We start from the raw sequence: 16,823 nt of genomic DNA, 5'->3' as shown, positions 1-16,823 counted from the left end.
TTTGAAATCCCTTCTCTAAAAACTCACTTATTGCCCACAACAAGTACCAGTCATCCTCCTGGTTTCCTACTCTGGTTTCAAGACATCTTCATGCACATTAAGGATCTACTGTATGTATATTGGTTTTCTTTCCTGGTATCCAGCATCTAGAGCGGGAGAGCTGAGCTGGCAGCAGACATCACAGAGACTAAGGAGTTTTATTCAGTATCGGGAGAGTCGATCTGCTTTTCCATTAAGAGGGAAATGAGATCCCTGGATGCTAGGAGCTCAGAGCAGACATCTGACCCACCCCTTTGTCCTCTGACAAGGCGGGGGTGGGGTGGAGGTCATTTAGATGAAACTGAAAGGATAATGGGAGCTGTCCCACCTCTCCCTAGAAACAAAAGGTCTAAGCAGGCCAAGGCTAGTGATGTGCCACTTCTTGTCATTCATATTCTCCCAAAGCATCTCCTCCCATGCTGCTCCGGCAGTCCTCAGTGCCACTGGATATCGGTGGTGGCTGCAGGCAGCCCTTTGTTAGTGGGGATCCCATAGGGAAGATGAGGGGTGTGGTGCTGGGTAGAAGGGCGCAGCTCACCTCCTCTCCCTGGGAGAGGAGATGCAATTTGGAGCTATCCTGGGGCACTTTTTCTGCAGCCCCAACAAAGACTTACTGCTGGAAGCATCACAGGGGATACCTATCTGTACCCCAGGCATCATCTTGGAGCTCAGTGCTGCTTCATTGCACCACACAGGTCTCCATCACAGAGAGAAACACCAGGCAGCCCCTTCCCCAGCGCTGAGGCATCACCAAGAGATAGTCGGGCTTTTAAGCCCTTCAAACTTAAATCTCTCTCATGGCAGCCCCTCTGCAACTTCCATTAGGAAATGGATTTATAATGTGCTATAATGCATGACAGTTTTTCACACTAATTGGAATCATTCTTGTGATTCTTACTTAACTGTTAGTTGCCAGCGTCAAACACTTCAAGGACTTTGGAACGTTGAAATACATCATGATCCAGCCTGGCCTGTGGTAGACACACAATTGTCATTTGCTCTGTCTGGGATAGCAGGCTAAGCTGGAGGAGAGCACAAGATAAGTAGAATACAATCTGTGACCCTAAAGATCTTATCATGGCAGGAGAAAGGAGGATAGGATTTAAGAGAAACAGGAACTGGCTCTTGACAGACAGCATGCATGATATGGTTTGATTCCTAAGGCAGCTCTGTAGAAGTACCTGAACCTCTGTCTTCTGGTCCATGCAATAGTGATGGGTGCCTTAAGGGGCTATTGTGGAACACAGTAATTCAAAGCTTAGGCCCTCAAACCAGACCCACATGACTTCAAACCCAGGATCTGCCTCTCACTGAATCAGGAACGCTGAGCAAGCAGTCTCACTTTTCCAAGCTTCAGTTTTCTCCTACCTGTTCACTGGGGTTTATGACAGTACCTGCCACACAGGGTTTTTGAGACGATTAAGTGATTGGCATGCTTAGAATAGATCAAATACAGTGTAAGCTCTCAAAAAAATTAGCTAATAATGTTGCTTATATTCTCAAACATTATACATTAATTTATTTGACTAGTACTGTTATGCCGGAAAAGTGAGATGGGGGGATAGGAACCTAGTTCTTCTAAACTAAAAATTTCATTTTCCTTCCCCCATATGATAACACTTCCTTAAAAAATGAATATCTGCCTGGGCGCAGTGGCTCACACCTGTAATCCCAGCACTTTGGGAAGCCAATGCAGGCAGATCACAAGGTCAGGAGTTTGAGACCAGCCTGGCCAATATGATGAAACACCATCTGTACTAAAATTACAAAAAGCTAGCCGGGCATGGTGGCGTGCACCTGCCAGCTACTTGGTGGGCTGAGGCAGAAGAATCACATGAACCCAGGAGACAGAGGTTGCAGTGAGCCAAGATCTCACCACTGCACTCCAGCATGGGCGACAGAGCAAGACTCTGTCTCAAAAACAAACAAACAAACAACAACAAACAAAAACGGAAATCCACAGTCAAGTCCCACATGATACGGTGGGGCTATTGGAGATGCATACGACTGACTCCTTAGGGGCCAGGACCCTGACTTATCCATCTGTGATCTTTAGCACCTACTCCTGGTTGGCACATAATAGGCGCTCAGTAAATGATACTGAAGCATGCTGTGTGGTTGAGTTTGAGCAAATATAAGTAGCCAGGACATTGCAGAGTGTATGTTCAGCGACCTCATTCAAGGACCTCTGGAATTCAGGGGTTATATTAGTTTGTTACATCTTAGTCTGTTTGGGCTGCTGCAACAAAACACCATAAGCTAAGTAGCCTATAAAGAGCAGGAATGTCTCCCAGTTCTGGGGCTGGGAAGTCCAAGACCAAGGCGCCAACAGATTTGGTGCCTGGGGCTCACTTTCTGGTTCATAGATGGTACCTTGTCACTCCATCCTCACATGGTGAAACGAGCAAAAGACTTCCCTTAGGCCTATTTCACAATAGGACTAATCAGTTTCCAAAGGCCTTATCGCCTAATTCCATCACTTTGGGAGTTAGGATTTCAATGTAATAATTTTGGGGAGATACAATCATTCAGGCTATAGCAGGCTGGCACAAAGTATCACAAGCTTGGTGGCTTCAAACAATGGAAATTTCTTCTCTCACTTTTCTGAAGTCCAGAAGTTGAAATTGAGATGCCTGCAGGCTTGGTTCCTCCTGGAATCCTTCCTTCCCTCTTCCTCACTCTCCTTGCCTTGTGGCCTCATCACTCCAATCTCTGCTTCCATCTTCACATGGCCTCCTCCTCTGTGTGTCTCTCCTGACCCTCTTCTTTTGAGACAGGGTCTCACTCTGTCACCCAGGTTGGAGGGCAATGGCATGATCACAGCTCACTGCAGCTGTGACCTCCCAGGCTCAAGTGGCCCTGTCACCTCAGTCTCCTGGGATTAGCTGGGACTGCAGGCATGTACCACCATGTCCAGCTTTTTTTTTTTTTTTTTTTGAGATGGAGTCTCACTCTGTTGCCCAGGCTGGAGTGCAGTGGCACGATCTCGGCTCACTGCAAGCTCCACCTCCCAGGTTCACACCGTTCTCCTGCCTCAGCCTCCTGAGTAGCTGGGACTACAGGTGCCCACCACCACACCTGGCTAATTTTTTGTATTTTTAGTAGAGACGGGGTTTCATTGTGTTAGCCAGGATGGTCTCGATCTCCTGACCTCATGATCCGCCTGTCTCGGCCTCCCGAAGTGCTGGGATTACAGGCATGAGCCACCATGTCTGGCCTACTTTTAATATATTTTGGAGAGATTGGGTCCTGCCATGTTGCCCAGGTGGGTCTCAAACTCCTGGGCTCAAATGATCCTCCCCACTTGGCCTCCCAAAGTGCCAGGATTACAGGCCTGAGCCACCATGCGTACCATGATACTTTCTTTATGAGGACTCTTGTCATTGGATTTATGGCCCACCCTAATCCAAGATTATCTCATCTTGAGGTGCTGGATTTAATTGCGTGTATAGATTTATTTTTCCAAATAACAGCACTTTCACAAGTCCCAGGTAGACATCTTTGGAGGGAGCCTGTGCAATCCGCCACAGGAGTGTTAAAATGCCAGCATGGATAGAGGCACCCAGAAATGCAATTATTTTGTCAAATAACTTGACAAGATTATCAAGTGTCAGGAGAAGAAAAGTGTCAGGAGGGACACACAGAGGAGGAGGCCATGTGAAGATGGCAGCAGAGACTGGAGTGATGAGGCCACAAGGCAAGGAAAGTAAGGAAGAGGAAAGGAAGGATTCCAGGATGAATCCTTCAACCCTGCATTTATTGTGGCCTTGGAAATGGAACCATTTGCAGATGGTGGGGAGGTACACAGGGCCTGACCTCTCCCACAGCCTCCCTACCACGGGCCTTCCATGAGAAGCTCACCCCTCCAGACTGTCAAGAGGTTGCTGTTAAATACTGACGACCACAGGAGAGTTTGGGAGGGGAAAATGTTCAGGGAGCAACTTAGTGGCCTTTCAGTGCCCATCAACCTTTACTGTTTCATCAATATGGATCTTCCAAGTATCCGGGAATGGGAACCAGGCATGGGACAGGTACAGGTGCATGAGAAGAGGACAGAGTCCCAAACCGTGCCTTTCTTAGCCCTGTTCCAGGTCTCAGTCTCCCCTCCCTTGTAAAGGGAAAGCTCTGGGTTCAGGGGAGGCCAGAGGTCATCATGGCCTTGACATTCCAAGCCTGTAGGCAGGGGGTGGGTGGTCTACCAGGAGCACAGAGAGCTGAGGTTGGGAGGGGTGCGGGAGCTAGTGGCCTTCCTTCAGCCCAGGTAGGAGGTTCGCAGAGTCCCCTCCTCCTTCCCCAAGGCAGGGCTTGCTAGAGTGAGCTTTGGGCAGACTGGCTCTTGGGACTAACTAGGATGTCACCCCCTGCAGCATCCACGCGGTAGATAACGAGAGCATACGAGTAAGGCTGGGAGTGGGTGATTGTGCTAATGACATTTTCTGTGACGGAGGGGACAGCCCTCCCCAGAGACCTGGGGAGCCCAGAGCCATGGACACCCTGAACTACACACTTTATCCCTCAGCAGTTACATCCAGAACTCTGGCCTACAGTAGCTTCAAGGCAGCATGTAGGATTTAAGCAATAACTTTGGTTTTTGTTTTCTGCTTGGTTTTGTTTGTTTGTTCATTTGTTTGTTTTGAGACTGCATCTGGCTCTGTTGCTCAGGCTGGAGTCCAGTGGTGTGATCACAGCTCACTACAACCTCCACCTACTTGGCTCAGGCCATCCTTCACCTCAGCCTCTCAAGTAGCTGGGAGAACAGGTGCACACCACCATGCCTGGCTAAGTTGCATTTTTTGTAGAGATGAAATCTCACTATGTTGCCCTGGTCTTGAACTCCTAATTTCAAGTGATCTACTGGCCTCAGCCTCCCAAAGTGTTAGGATTACAGGTGTGAGCCACTGCACCCAGCCAACAATTTTGTTTTATTATATTGAGGTGAGGTTTAAACTGCCTTCTTCTGATTACAGAAGTAATAAATGCTTATTGTATAACACTGAAAATGTAAACAGTATAAAGAGGGAAATAAAAAAGAATATAAAAAGCACTAGTAACCCCACTGCCTACTAATACATTGTGTGTTGCTTCCTAATCTTCCTTCTCTCTCCCTCCGTGTGTGTGTGTGTATGTGTGTGTTGTTACATAGGATGATAGCTGACATTTATAGCTGTCCTACCAGTGGTGAGCCTTCAATTGATGAGGTGTATTTTCTTTAACTCTTACAGAAAACCTTAAAAGGGGAAGGACAATGTAATTAACAGCATTTTACAGACAAAAAGACTGGGGCCTGAGCTGAAATCACATTTTATATAGAGGGTTATATTGTGCTGTAGACCAGGGGGTCCCCAGGCCCCCTGGGTCTCACAGCAGGAGGTGAGTGGTGGGTGAGCAAGCAAAGCTTCACCTGTATTTATAGCCACTTCCTATCACTCATATCACCACCTAAGCTCCGCCTCCCGTCAGATCAGCGGTGGCATTAGATTCTCATAGGAGCAAGAACCCTACTGTGAACTGTGCGTGCCAGGGATCTAGGGTGCACGCTCCTTACGAGAGTCCAATGCCTGATGATCTGTCACTGTCTCCCATCACCCCCGGATGGGACTGCCTAGTTGCAGGGAACAAGCTCAGGGCTCTGCTGATTCTACATGATGGTGAGTTGTAGAATTATTTCATTATATATTACAATGTAATGATAACAGAAATTAAGTGCACAATAAATGTAATGTGCTTGAATCATCCCGAAACCATCACCCCACCCCCATCCGTGGAAAAATTGTCTTCCATGAAACCAGTCCCTGGTGCCAAAAAGATTGGGGACCGCTGATGTAGACACTTAACATAATAATATGAGCATCTTTTGTAGTATTAATTGTTCTTCTAAAACATGACCTGGAATGTTTGTATGACATTCCAGAGTATTCCACAAATATCTTGGTTTTTTGTGGAAAACCAAGATAAAATGGTTTATCTAACCATTTCCCTCTTTGGAATATTTCAGGTCTTCTCTTCAGCTTGTTAGCATTATAAATATTAATGCTAACATAATAATGGTGACCATCACTGGGCAGAAGTCTTCGTAGGCCAGTTCCCTAATAGTAGAGGTATTAGGGCCAAGGTTACAAATTATTTTAAAGTCACTGATTGGTCTGGATGAGATTACTTCCAGAGGTATTGTACCATTTTGCATTCTAATCAGTGGGGCATGAGACTGTGGATCTCACCTGTAAGATTTTATGTGATTAAAAATATATTTTGTTTCTCTCTCTTTTTTTTTTTTTTTTTGGAAATAGAATCTCACTCTGTCACCACCCAGGCTGCTGGAGTGCAGTGGCGCGATCTCGGCTCACTGCAACCTCTGATTCCCAGGTTCAAGTGATTCTCGAGCCTCAGCCTCCCAAGTAGCTGGGATTACGGGAGCGCGCCACCACGCCCAGCTAATTTTTTTTGTATTTTTTTTTAGTAGAAACGGGATTTCGCCATGTTGCCCAGGCTGGTCACTAACTCCTGACCTCAAGTGATCCTCCTGCCTCGGCCTCCCAAAGTGTTGGGATTACAGACACGAGCCATTGAGCCCAGTCTTTGTTTCTCTTTTTAAAGATTAGGTTTTGAAATAGCGTGTTAATATGGAACATTTGTGTCTACAAATAAGAGATAGTGACAAGAAATAAAGAATAAAAGGAACCACAGAACAGAAAGTAGATGAAGATATTAAAATTCAAACCCCAGGCCTCTGGCATGAAGAAGACAGCTGCAATAGCGGTTTTTTTGTTTTAACCTATAGGTGGTAGATTCTTCTTTTAATTAATTTTTCCCCTGACTTAAGTGCTGACTGGGTTGTCAGTTTGTTGCTGGGATGGCAAGAAGAAACGTACGCCTTGTGTTGAGAGGGTTATGAGAACCTTGTGTGTCCTTGTGATTATGTGGCGTCTGTTAGATTATTCTGAATATTGAGCTTGAAAATAACCTACTGACCAATCAATTGCTGGGTTTCTATTACCAGTGGTGGGACACGCTGTCCATCACGTAGAGAGGTAGACTGGTCCCTGACAAGGGGGCTGGCCCATGGGGAAACTAGCAGACAGCCAGCCTTTCTGTCTGAATCCTCTCCCTCCAGAATATGCCATAAACCCTGGAAAGAAATAAGAGTCTCAAGAAATGAGGCTCATACCATGATAAGAAGGCGACCTTGAGAGGCTACGTTAAAGGTTAGGCAGATAAGTCTCCTTTTACATCCCAAATCAAGCAGAGGCCTGGAGGCCTGCAAAAGTAAACATAATGGCCGGGCGCGGTGGCTCAAGCCTGTAATCCCAGCACTTTGGGAGGCCGAGACGGGCGGATCACGAGGCCAGGAGATCGAGAGACGATCCCGGCTAACACGGTGAAACCCCGTCTTTACTAAAAAATACAAAAAAAACTAGCCAGGCGAGGTGGCAGGCGCCTGTAGTCCCAGCTACTCAGGAGGCTGAGGCGGAGCTTGCAGTGAGCTGAGATCCGGCCACTGCACTCCAGCCTGGGTGACAGAGCAAGACTCCGTCTCAAAAAAAAAAAAAAAAAAAAAAAGAGTAAACATAATTACCCCCCCGTTTTTTTGTTTTTTGTTTTTTTTTTTTTGAGACAGAGTTTCGCTCTGTTGCCCAGGCTAAAGTGCAGTGGCACAACCTCACCTCACTGCAGCCACCACCTCTCAGGTTCAAGTGACTCTCTCACCTCAGCCTCCCGAGTAGCTGGGACTACAGGCACCCGCCACCACAGCCGGCTAATTTTTGTATTATTTTGTAGAGACAGGGATCCACCATGTTGATCATGCTGGTCTCGAACTCCTGGCCTCAAGTGATCCACCCACCTCGGCCTCCCAAAGTGCTGAGATGACAGGCATGAGCCCCTGCACCTGGCCCATACTTTCTACATAACCTGAGTCACCCCGGGGAATCCTGGTTTCTTAGTTCACATTTACAGTAATGTCAGAAGGTCAGTCGGGAAGCTGGTTAGGCATCCTATCAGCGTCAGAACTTGACGTGCATACTTGAAGCTGAGTTCTGTAATCCTCCCATGGCCTACAGAACTTTCTATGATGATGGACACGTTCTGCATCCGTGCTGGCCAATTCAGTAGCCACCAGCCACATGCGGCGATTGAGTGGTTGAAACGTGGCTAGTACCACTAAGTACTTAAATGTTACATTTTGTTTTATTCGAATTAACTTTTAACTTAGTCACCTGAGATTACAAAAAAATAGATTTTTTTTCCTTATGGTTAACGTTGTCAAAAGCCCAAATCTTGTTTTTAGGTAAGATTTTGGTTTACATCGTCTCAAAGAAGTAAAGAAAAAAAAAAAGATGATCAAGCAGAACTTTGGGAAGGAAGGGTTAAGGCAGAGACACTCAGGGTGGGGACAACAGCAGTGACTTTGAAATGCAACTTGTGTCTGTGTGGCTCTCTGGGCTGTGTTGGGGCATTGGTTCTTCTCCTTCCTGGTTAAAGCAGTTATTTTGGTGGTGCAGTGCTTTCACGTTCAATAGGCTTGATTTTGCACACAGCTGGGTTATCTCGGGTATGAAAGCTCTCTGCTTAATCTTCTCGATTTCTCTCTGCTCCTTCCTGCTATGCAGATGTGAGCGGGATGCTTGCATCCGTCTCTCCAGGCTCCGATTAGGTATGACAGTTTCCGTGATGTGCCCACCTAGAGAAATAAATGAATTGCAACTTTAGAAAGAAAAAGAGAGGGTCCTGCAAAAGGCAGCTAAGGGCCCCACGTGCTGTTTACCTTTCATATTCCTTGCTGAAGTGGGTCTGTATCCATTCATTTCGTAGTTCCGAGAAAAGGAATGAACCCTGACTATGGCAATTCACCTTGACGTGTGATAATTTAGTTTGCTAGGAATTTTCACTCTTAGGTAAAACTTAGTTATCCTAATTAATGATTAGTTATGGATGATATAGTGATTTTTTTTTTTTTTTGACTGAGTCTCACTGTCATTTGGGCTGGAATACAATGGCTGATCACAATTCGGTGCAGGCTGAACCTCCCTGGGCTCAGTGATTCTCCTACTTCAGCTTCCCGAGTAGCTGGGATTACAGGCATGCACCATCACGTCTGGCTAATTTTTGTATTTTTTTTGTAGAGACAGGGTTTTGCCATGTTGCCCAGGCTGGTCTTGAACTCCTGGGCTCAAGCAATGCTCCCACCTCGGCCTCCCAAAGTGTTAGGATTACAGGCATGAGCCACCACACCCAGCCTATAGTGATATCTAAGTGAGTCTCTCCTTTCTTCTGTTCAGTACTTTTTCAAAGCAACAGGCACCTGATTAAATAAGAAAGTTGACTAGTTTTTCTAATGCCTACTAATGAAGTGAAGAACTAAAGAACTTCTGTGATTTCAATGAAAGCCCTTCAGAGATGTTCCTGGGCTGTTGTGACTGACAATTTGTTAGGAACTGTGGGTCAAACTACGATAGACAAATAGACACTGCTTCGGAGGAAGAACGACTGGCTGAGATCCTGCTCCAGAGGAAGAACGACTGGCTGAGATAATACCTCAGGACAGTTGGAATAACTTTAGACACAACTCAAATGAATGCTTTTCGAGGAGGAGCATTTTAAAAGTCAAGGGAAGTTCTAATCAGATAGCAAGTCAGGAGAGAACTTCCCCATTAGCATAATTCTCCCAATAAATGCAGAAATGGGAGAAAGGGGAAATTGCAGGAACCTCTAATGACGATAGGACACAGCCAAATGACAAAATGACAAACAAGGTGACCCCCGTGGAAAGCGCTTACTGATTCAAAACCCAAATAATGAGCAGTATAAGAAAACAAGAACACATTCAGCCGAGTTAATATGTGTTCTTTATGTTTATTAGAGAAGGGCAAAAGCCAGACACTTGACATTGTTATTGTTAATTAACTACCATCATCACCGCCTGCTTTCTAGTGTCTCGATACTTTATGGAATCTAGTGTTATCTTCAGTCTAATGTTTATTGGATGTGCCCTGTCATGTGTATGATATTGCAAAAACCTTCTACATTAACCACAGCAAAACAGCGATGTAAATTCGGCTCACTTGGGGGGAGTCCATCTCTACCAAATGTTGAGATGGAAAACGGGAAAATGATGTTGTAGTCAGTTCTTCTAGGTCACGTCAAACATTCGAAGACTGATTATTTATTTTAAAAATCTATATATGCTGCAATAAAAATCTAAATTAAAAAAGTGAAGAAACAGAGACAAAAGGATAGTAAATGTGTAGTTTACCACCAGATTTCTACACAGCCCCGGAAGCGTCAGACATAAACTTGAGTCTAAAATATTCAGCATGTGGCCAGACACGGTGGCTCACACCTGTAATCTCAGCACTTTGGAAGGCCGAGGCAGGCGGACCACTTGAGCCCAGGAATTGGAGACCACCCTAGGCAACATGGAAAAACCCTGTCTCTAGGAAAAATACAAAAATTAGCCGGGCATGGTGGTGCCTGCCTTATAGTCCCAGCTACTGGGGAGGCTAAAGTGTGAGGATCACTTGAGCCTGGGAGGTCAAGGCTGCATTCAGCCATGATTGCACCACTGCACTCCAGCCTGGGTGACAGAGAGAGATCTTGTTTCAAAAAACTAAAATATTCAGCAGCCACGGCAAAGAGAGAACATCCAGTTATAAGACGTATAGTGACCCCAAAGTCAAAACCAGGTGTGGCCAGTTGCAGTGGCTCACGCCTGTAATCCCAGCACTTTGGGAGGTCGAGGCAGGTGGATCACTTGAGGTCAGGAGTTCGAGACCAGCCTGGCCGATATGGTGAAACGTCATCTCTACTAAAAATACAAAAATTAGCCGGGGGTGGTGTTGCTTGCCTGTAATCCCAGTACTCGGGAGGTTGAGGCAGGAGAATCGCTTGAACCCAGGAGGCGCAGGTTGCAGTGAGCCAAGATAGTGCCACTGCACTCCAGCCTGGGCAACAGAGCGAGACTCCATCTCAAATATAAATAAATAAGTAAATAAATAAATAAATAAACTAACCAGGTGTTTGAGATGAGGACAACTATTTCTATTCAGACCCTCCAAAGAGGCTTTCCTGTGTCTTTTTCCATCTGAGGGGACATCATCACCTTCTGTGTCATCACAAAGTCAGGCCGGGGCACAGACACGAAGGCTTCTGCCTGGCTCTGCGCTCCTGCCTGCCGCTGTCTTGCAGCACACCCCTGATTTGGTTTGCCAGAATCCAATGGCTCTGCACGTGAATTTTGTTTTGTTTTATTTATTTATTTATTTATTTATTTATTTATTTATTTTTGAGACGGATTCTTGCTCTGTCGCCCAGGTTGGAGTACAGCGGCACGATCTCGGCTCACTGCAACCTCCCCGTCCCGGGGTCAAGCAATTTTCCTGCCTTAGCCTCCTGAGTAGCTGGGATTACAGGTGCACACACCACTATGCCCAGCTAATTTTGTATGTTTGTTTGTTTGTTTTTTAGTAGGAACGGGGTTTCACCATGTTGGCCAGGCTGGTCTCAAACTCCTGACCTTGTGATCCGCCCACCTCAGCCTCCCAAAGTTCTGGGATTACAGGCATAAGCCACCACGCCTGGCCTCCACGTGAATTTTAAAGACACGAAGGTCATCACTTATGAAATGGTTTATGTGATCGGCCAGGAAGCAGCCCCCTGCAATAGAGTCATTTGCTACGTGTCCAAAGAGGGCCACAGCTCCAGAGAAGCACCAACCATAGGTCTCCCTGGTTTCTCAGAGAGGCATTTTGAAGGATGGGTTTGGCAACAGCTGAAGCCAAGAGCAACAGCTTTCTCAGTTTGGAGAGGGGGGTTCTCTCCTCTCAGACCACACGTTTTTTGCTGGACATTATGAAAAATAAATTATAAAGCAGAAACTAAAGCAAATGGGAGATGGAAGGCAATATTAGTACAACTCAGACATAGCTGTGTTTTTGTGAGAAGGGAGCCCGTATTATTTTCCCCCAAGTTATTCCTGGAGCAATACTTAGGAGTTCTCTTTGCAATGCCCCCAGAAGAGAATCCACTTTTCAGGCATTCGTAAGCATATCAGTCAGGATCCAGTTAGGAGATGGAACCCACACCCGTTATTCTAACCAGGAGAATTTGATATAAATCATTGCTAACTAGGTAACTTGAAAGGCAAAGAGAAGGGCGGTAGGAAATCAAAGAGGCCGCTGTTGCAGGAAGCAGCTACTCCAAGGACTGGCGAGCAAGAGGAGAGCTGGAATTTTCAAAAGGGAGAAGCTTGGAGGAAGAGCCCGGTGAGCTGTAACTCAGACCTCTGGGGTCGGGGCTGTTGTCAGGTGCTGGTATCTCTGAGCTGAGAGGAGGGGTCTGCCGGGCTGGACACTGAGCTCTGAGGAAAGGGCTCTGGCAGCTACGGCTGGTGTCCAAGGAAGTACGATGAAGCTGGCTCTGCCAGCACTGGAAAAACTGCAAGCTGGATTCAGCTGTTCCTGCAGCTGGCATTGCTGGAATGAAACGCTCCTGGCAGGTAGGAGCAGCCAGAATGGCTTCATGGGGACTGAACAGGAGGTAAACTGGAATACATGAGCCCTCCAGCCTTGCAGTCTCCCTCCCGCGCCCCCTGCCGGCAGAACCTAGAAGAGACGCTGGAGCCACGCTTTCCTGTAAGCTCAGTCCAAGCACTAGAAAGAAGCGCCCGCAAGGGCTGATTTGAAAAGCAAGAGCCATAGTTTGCCACTGGGACAGTGAACGACGCAGATTATATGGAGGTTCCAGAGAGGAGGCTGAGGAGGCTGCTTACCCTGCACAGTGCTCAGCGTTTTATGATTCCCTTCCCTGCAAAATAAACTCCCATTGAACTTCTCTCCCTTAGTGTCTCTTCTCCACATCCCTGTCTATAGCTCTCTTTCCTTTACAAAATGATATCAACTGAAGTCAGGAGTTTGAAACCAGCCCGGCCAACATGGTGAAACCCCATCTCTACTAAAAATACAAAAATTAGCCTGGCGAGGTGGGGGTGCCTGTAATCCCAGCTACTCTGGAAACAGAGGTGGGAGAATCACTTGAACCTGGGAGGCAGAGGTTGCAGTGAGCTGAGATTGTACCACTGCACTCCAGCCTGGGCAACAGAGTGAGAGTCTGTCTTAAAAAAAAAAAAAAAAAAAAAGAAATGATATTAAGCTATCAGTGCTAATCTTCCAACCCTGAGTCCATCCCCATCAGTAAAAGTTGTGTCAAAGCAGATTTTAAATATTTTCAACACAAAAATATAAGGCCTGGCACAGTGGCTTACGCATGTAATCCCAACGCTGTGGGAGGCTGAGGCAGGAGGATCACTTGAGCCCAGGAGTTCATGGCTGCAGTGAGCTGTGATTGCACCACTGCACTGCACTCCAGCCTGGGCAACAAAGCAAGACCCTGTCTCCAAAAAAATTAAAAACCAAACTAGTGAATAAATAAGTAAGGTGATGGATGTGTTAAGCTTGATGTAATCATTGCATAATGTAAACACATACTGAAATATCACATGTGTCCCGTAAATATATAATATACAATTATTTGTCAACAAAAATATAATTTGTAAAATTTTAGTAAAACTTTTAAAATTATTCATGTCTTCCTTAAAGGTAGGGGAAATAACAAAGTACATATTATGTCAAAATTAATATCTTTTATTCACATCAATATAAAACATAATGAAAAATTAAGATTAAAACTAAATATTGTGATGAGACAAATTTCAATTTAGAAATTAAAAGAAATAAAAGATAAATATCTAAAATAACAGGCATAGTGGCTCACACCTGTACTTCCAGCACTTTGGGAGGCCAAGGCAGGTAGATCACCTGAGGTCAGGAGTTTGAGACCAGCCTGGCCAACATGGCAAAACCCTGTCTCTACTAAAAATACAAAAATTAGCCAGGCGTGGTGGTGGGTGCCTGTAATCTCAGCTATTTGGGAGGCTGAGACAGGAGACTCGCTTGAGACCAGGAGGTGGAGACTGCAGTGAGGCAGTGAGTCGAGATCACGCCACTGCACTCCAGCCTGGGTGACAGAGTGAGACTCTGTCTCAAAAAATAATAATAAAATAAGACACTTAAAAATCAAGCAGTAGAATTAATGCAAAATGGTAAAGAATAAGTACCAAAGAAGCATTAAAATGATAGCTAGAAAGCAAATGAGATTAAAACTTTTTAAAATGAAATGTAAACAACATAAAATAATTTAAAACCAACCAGTAAAACTATAAAACCAGTAAAACTGAATTAATTTGCTTTTTGGATAAGAAAGGAAAATTGATGGGATAAGAAAAGATAATTAATTTTAAGATCAGAGAAAACATGGAAAGGTAAGATAGAAACAAACAGCTTAGATGTAACCATAAATAATAATAATTATCATGTACTAAGCATTTAAAGAATGAATGACAAGCCCTCTATTAAGTACTTTGAATGTAGTGTTTCATTTAAACCTCACAACAGCTCTGTAAGGCAAATGCTATTGTCATCTTCAGATTTTATAGATGAGAAAACTGAGACTTAGAGCAATCTCACAGCTCATAAAATTGCGGAGTTGGAATTTAACTCAGCCAGTTCTCTCTAGATGCAGAGCTGGAATGTTGTAGGAAAGCTACAAGGTAATGCACCGTGGATGCAGGAAGAGACAAATCCAAGGTAATCAGTACATGTGATGTCAATGAGATCCCAAAGTAATACTGAAATACTGATTTATTCAACAAAACATATCTGTGATAAGAGGACAATGAGGGCAAAATCAGAAAAGAGAGTAAGGAGGAAATGGGAGGAAACAAACTGCAAAACTCAAGGACCCAGGGAATCAGACAAGGCCCCTGTGAAATAGGCTTGCTCCTCAAAGCTCTCACTTTCCCTGGGATGCAGCCTCCTGGCCCCCTGGACATTTCCTCTGCCTTTGTTTCCCCCTGCATGAAATTGCCTAGGCCCCTTCAGTAGACCTTGTTTCCATTCTGCCTGGCCAAGAACCACGCACCGCCGCCTGGTAGCAGTTGCATGGCAGTTGCCTCAACATCCCAGGTCTCTCCAGCCTGACGTCCCAGTGAGGTCACGTGGACGGGAACACCCCCATCACTCTCCTTCCAAGACCCTGTGCTCACACAAGAAATGCAGTCCTTGAGGAGATCTGTTCCTTAGTTATATCTGACAACCCCAAATAAATGATCTATGAGCCCGAGCAGCTACCCCCCACTGGTATCGATTGCTTTGATTCGTGCTGCCATCTCAACTCGTATGCTCTGGGAGAATAGTTTGAAGGTCTGGGCAGCCCGGGAAACTGCAGGCTTGTTTCCTAGTAGGATGTGCTTTGCTGGATGGAGGATGAGCCTTGGAAAGGACCACATTGGCCAAGTTTGTCCTGCAGACTCCCAGCTCACCAAAGAGCCAGAGCAGAAACTCCAGGCAAGCAGTTAGGGCTGGTGAGACACACGGTCAGTGATGAATAAGTGGACTATTATGTCTTGTGGAAATGGCTGTGGGATTTATTTTTCAAGGATTACATACATGATGTGCTCATTTTCTAGGATTTAATAATTATGGACAAATGTCTAGGCACTAGTGTGAAGTTGGCATTTTGAGTGCCAAAGTTTACATGTATGCTTACATGTAGAACAGTTGCCAGGCAATACAATTGAATAAAATAATCATTTAATAGGACAGTGGATTTTGTCATAACTAGAGCGATCCTGGCCAGGCATGGTGGCTCACGCCTGTAATCCCAGCACTTTGAGAGGCGGAGGTGGGCGGATCACTTGAAGTCAGCAGTTCGAGACCAGCTTAGTCAATGTAATGAAACCCCATATCTACTAAAAATACAAAAATTAGCTGGGCATGATGGCGGACGCCTGTAACCCCAGCTACTCAGGAGGCTGAGGCAGGAGAATTGCTTGAACACGGGAGGAGATTGCAGTGAGCTGAGATCGCACCACGAGTTAGACTCCATCTCAAAAAGTAAAAAATAAAAATAAAAATAAACTAGAGTGATCGTATATCCTGCTTGTCCTGAACAATTTTGTTTTATGTCTTATACACCAACATTATTATTCATAGGGTCTCCTTTTGCCCTTAAAAGTTATCACGTGGGTCCCCTGGCTGTCACACAATAAATGGGGTCCAGACTTGCCTGTATAAAATTGTATAAAATGTGGGTTTCCCTTATTGTGAGGTTAATGAATTCAACAAGTGAGGTACCACACCAGGGAGTTTCTGGGTTGAGCTGCTTGCTGGTCCCAGCCTTGTTGTCGCGCCCCCTGGTGGCAGCTTTCTGAACTGGCTTAATTATCCATCGGGATGGTTCTGGGTCTTCAGGCTGGCAGGGGTTTTGAGAACAGTGATAGCAATTCTAGAATTCACCCAATTCGTTGGTTTCAAATTCATGGAGATTGGCCTCAGAGACTATTGAGATTGGATGGACCCTAGACAGGGTTGCCTGCCTTCCCCTGCCTGGCCTTGACCTCCCTTCTCTGTCATTCCTCCCCAGGGTAAGAACTTTAGCCCAAACCATTTAGAGAACTAGGACTAGACATAAAGATGGGAATGAATTGACTAGCGCTTTATATTTGGATTCAAGCAATCACAGTTAACACTAGTAATCCCAATACTAGTTAACATTTATTGAATGATTTCTATGGGCTAGCAATTTACATTAAGAATGGCATTTCTAATCCAACATCAAACAACATAAAGTACACTTTAGACTCTGTTGTAATAGAGTTTTATACAACCACATAGGCGTCCATGTTTATCCATACCTAAGAATTACATAGAAAGTGTCGTTTTGGTTCGAACCTT

The 16,823-nt window shown here is 45.2% G+C and overlaps 3 protein-coding genes across 3 annotated transcripts in view; 2 read left to right on the top strand and 1 right to left on the bottom strand.

The window, feature by feature from the left end:
* Nucleotides 1-16,823, top strand: part of PHYH (phytanoyl-CoA 2-hydroxylase) — a 1,057,918-nt gene that overhangs the window by 114,685 nt on the left and 926,410 nt on the right. The gene's annotated exons all lie outside the window — the stretch shown is intronic.
* FRMD4A (FERM domain containing 4A) overlaps nucleotides 1-16,823 on the top strand; it is a 695,352-nt gene that overhangs the window by 123,671 nt on the left and 554,858 nt on the right. The window lies entirely within an intron of this gene.
* The window catches only part of HSPA14 (heat shock protein family A (Hsp70) member 14), a 691,631-nt gene that overhangs the window by 653,084 nt on the left and 21,724 nt on the right, over nucleotides 1-16,823 (bottom strand). The gene's annotated exons all lie outside the window — the stretch shown is intronic.

This window comes from Macaca thibetana, chromosome 9 (genome assembly GCF_024542745.1).
Source record: "Macaca thibetana thibetana isolate TM-01 chromosome 9, ASM2454274v1, whole genome shotgun sequence".
In the NCBI taxonomy this organism is placed as follows: Eukaryota; Metazoa; Chordata; class Mammalia; order Primates; family Cercopithecidae; genus Macaca; species Macaca thibetana.
The sequence above is the reverse complement of the archived record's forward strand: the minus strand, read 5'-3'. Positions and strand labels throughout refer to the sequence as shown.